Source organism: Octodon degus, unplaced genomic scaffold (assembly GCF_000260255.1).
Source record: "Octodon degus isolate 3935 unplaced genomic scaffold, OctDeg1.0 scaffold00136, whole genome shotgun sequence".
Taxonomy (NCBI): domain Eukaryota; kingdom Metazoa; phylum Chordata; class Mammalia; order Rodentia; family Octodontidae; genus Octodon; species Octodon degus.
In genome coordinates, this window is record NW_004524712.1 from 6795464 (window position 1) to 6799499 (window position 4036).

General features: G+C 37.6%; 1 non-coding gene across 1 annotated transcript; it reads left to right on the forward strand.

The window, feature by feature from the left end:
• Positions 1-3706: 3706 nt before the first annotated feature.
• LOC111812692 lies at positions 3707-3813 on the forward strand. The gene has a single exon (XR_002818126.1). It is a non-coding gene; the product is annotated as a U6 spliceosomal RNA (small nuclear RNA).
• The last annotated feature ends 223 nt before the right edge of the window (positions 3814-4036 follow it).

The window sequence follows — 4036 nt, forward strand, 5'->3', positions numbered from 1 at the left end:
TTATTAAAATTTATTTCTAATATCTGAAAAAAAAAAAGAAATCAGGCAATAACAAACGCTGATGGGGATATGGGGGGAAAGGGACCCTTCTCCACTGTTGGTAGGAGTGTAGACTGGAGCAACCACTATGATAATCAGTGTGGACATTTCATGCAGATATTCCCCTGCTGGGTATCTCCCCCAAAGAGTTGAAAGCATTCATACCACAGTGACATATGCATTCCCATGTTCATATGGCACAGTCTGTAACAGCCAAATCTTGGAAATGACCCAAATGTCCATCAACTGGTAAATGGATAAAAAAGATGTGGGGTCTTTTTTATGCAGTGGGGTACTACTCTGCCATAGTGAGGGGTACAACTGAGACATTTTTAGGAAAATGGATACACCTTGAGTCTATACTCTTAAGTGAAATAAATCCGACACACACGTGTGAATCCTGCATTGTTTCTCTGTTATGAGAAACTCAAAGTATAAGTGAGAACCAAAATGCATTTTGAAATAGGATGAAAATGCTCAAATGGAGAGGAGAACAAGACAAAAGGGAGGAGAAAAAGAAAGAAGGGGAAAGTGAGAAAAGAACAAAAGAAAACATGACAACTAAGCTTTGTAAATGGGGAGGGGAGGAGGAGTTGAAGGGAGAACAGGGAGAGAGTAAGGGAGAGTAAGTTACATTGTATTTGTTTGAATAGAGTTGGAAAATTTTTTCTTAAAATTATTTTAAAAGACAAAAAGACCTACAAGTGTGTCTACCGTGTGCTGAGTTGCGATCCTTGGGCTGTGTGCTACAGACCAGTATGAGTGTGCGCTAGGAGAGTTTAGAAAGCAGAGGCAGATAAAATTGTGTACAGTAGGAGTTTAGATTTGGAAATGACTGTCTGTACAGGGACTCCATCGTGGAGATGTGTGGAGGGACTCACTAGACTAACTGAGGGCTCGGAGGGTGTGATGGAGGAGACAGTCGCCTGGAAATCCGAAGGGATATGGCTGCCCACCAAGCATAAATTGCACTCAGGGAGCTGCAAGTATGTATCAAAGCTGACTGTGGAGAAAACACAAAAAATGAATATTGCAGATGAAGCAGAGGGACTTTCTCAGTTCGCAGGTGACCCCCATAGTTCAACTCCTATAACCAAGGTCTTAAGTCAGTCTTTTCTCTGGCATTAATTATGTGAAATTCTTCAGAGGAGGGCACAGCCATGGAGACACACAGGAAAGGCCCAGCCATGGTGGAGAGGGCTCAGGACAGGACCCGGCCTGGACTGGCAGTTGGGAGGAGCAGCCAGACCGGGGCCCTGCCTCTGGATCCGCTCCAAAGCTCAGGGACTTTCTTTTCTTCATTTTGCCTCATAGTGCTTAGTCCAGTATTTTTTACTTCATTAATTGACTCCAATTTTGGCCAATTTTCATGGGATCCATTTTGAATAATAAGACACATGTGAACTCTGAATGTATTCTAAAAAGTTGAACAAAGGTACTGAACCAGACAGCATGAACAACTGCTATTTCTTATGTATCAACCAAAGTTCCAGGCATGATACTCATGGCTCCCTTAAAATTAATTTTGGTTGTGACTCATCCACATGACTGACACTGACAAAGGATTTACAATCTGAGGTACAGGATCTCAGGATAAATCCTGAGGGGATTTCACTGACCTTCTCAGACCAAAAAGCTACAACTCCTGTTGCACAGGTCCTGCTTTACCTTGGTCTTAACCATCCAGTAGAAAAGTATGAAGACGAAATATAAGAAGTAAAGCCATGGTGTTATGTTGAGCTGTAGGGGACTCAGGTCAACAATTTCTGACACTGCCAGTGAAGCGGAAGACCCAATACTATTATGGACTACTGGACTCTTTTAGAATATTTTGCTGAGTTAACACATCTATAATATTCAAATAATGGAACTTAACAAAAAAAGAGATACAGATGAATGTCCATTTTGTATATGTGTATTCAAAATGGTTAGGATAGATACATAGTTACATTCTCTTAATGACTAGAGGGATTTGTTCTAATAGTGTTTGTAAATAGGATATCATGTCCACATCTTGTACAGCAATTAACCACTAGGAAGAATGTATGCAATGTGTTAATTATTGAAACTGTCTTACCAATTTGGTTTGAAACTATCTCATTGCTATTTGTTTCTCAATAAAATTATGGTAAATAAATAAATAAATGATAAATAAAATTAATTTTTGAAATCAATAGCATTTCTATACACAAACAACAAACATGCTGAGAGAGAAATTAGGGAAACCATGCCTTTCACAAAAGGATTCAAAAGAATGAAATAAATTTTCTGATCAAGGAGATTATGGGGCCACAGAGCAACATGACTGATGATGTAGAATGTGCCTAAAAAGAGTCACATGGAGAGAAAACATTCTCTCAGGCTCTCACAGAGAGAAAATTGGTTAAGCAATGGCTGTGACTCACCCACATGGCTGACACTGACAAAGGATCTGCAAACTGCGGTACAGGGTTACAGGATAAATCCTGAGGAAACTTGACTGAACTTATCAGATACAAAAGTTACATTTCTTGTTATATAGGTCTTGCTTTATCTTAGTATTAGCCATCCAGCAGAAAAGTATAAAAACGAAGTATATAAAGTAAAGCCATATTAATATGCTGAACTGTGAAAGGCTCAAGTCAACAACTTCTGTGGATAACCAGTTGTGGACTACTGGACTGTGTTGGATTGTTTTGCTGAATTCACAGACCTAAAGTATTTAGATGCCAATGGAATACCCATCTCTGACAGGACTAAACAAAAAAAAAAAGGGGATACAAAGGAAGGACCATTTTGTATCTGTATATGCAGAATATTTAGGATAGATATACAGCTACTTTTGCTTAATTCAATGAGAAGAAAGATTTGTACTAATAGTGTTTGAACAGGATATTCTGTCTGCATCTTGTGTTAAGAATAACCACTAAGAAGATAATAATGTACAACATATTAATTACTGAAACTGTCCTATAAAAAATTTTAAAAATTTTAAAAAAGAATGAAATACTTAGAAACCAATTTAATAAAGGCAGCAAAAGAGCTATACAGTGAAAATTATAGTGCTCCGAAAAAAGAGATCGAAGAGAATTTCAGAAAATGGAAAGAAATTTGTTGTTCATGGATAGAAAAAAGCAACATTGTGAAAGTGGCAATACTCAGAAAATTGTTATGTAGATTCAATAAAATCCCAATTAAAATACCATTAGTATACCTCACAGATCTACAGAAAACATTCCTCAAATTCATCTGGAGCTGGAATATGGAGACCTGGAATAGCAAAAGCAGTCCTGGGCAACAAAGGCAAGACAGGAGGCATCACTATCCCAGACTTGAAATTATACTACAAAGCTACTGTGGCACTAACTCCACAAGGAGAAAAAACGAACCTTGGTATTGTTTCCTCTCAGTAGATAAAAAAAAAAAAAAAAAAAAAAAAACTCACACCTGAAGATCAGTGAAACAAATTAGAAGATGCAGACACAACTACAAATATACTCAGCCACCTTATCTTTGATAAAGGGGCCAAACATGTTCACTGAAAGATAGCCTCTTTAATAAATGGTGCTGGAAAAACTGGCTTTACACATGCCAAAGACTAAAACTAGACCCATGCCTATTACCATGCACTAAACTAAAATCAAAATAGATTAAAGATTTAAATATTAAAACATAAACATCACATCTAGTGCTCGCTTCGGCAGCACATATACTAAAATTGGAACGATACAGAGAAGATTAGCATGGCCCCTGCACAAGGATGACACGCAAATTCGTGAAGCGTTCCATATTTTTGATGTCTCTCAGGTAGATGGTTGTTCAAGAAGAAGGAGGTGGTGAAGGAAAGCAAGAGACAGGAAAAGAGATATTGTGGGACTGTCCTGCTTCAAGGTTGTATATGGTGAGATTTTTGGACTTATGTACAAACATGAGAAGTATATAATTCTTTATGCCTATTTTTAAAATGTAATCTAATTTTTAAATGTTTTTATCATATTCTGTAGGGACTTAAAGTTCA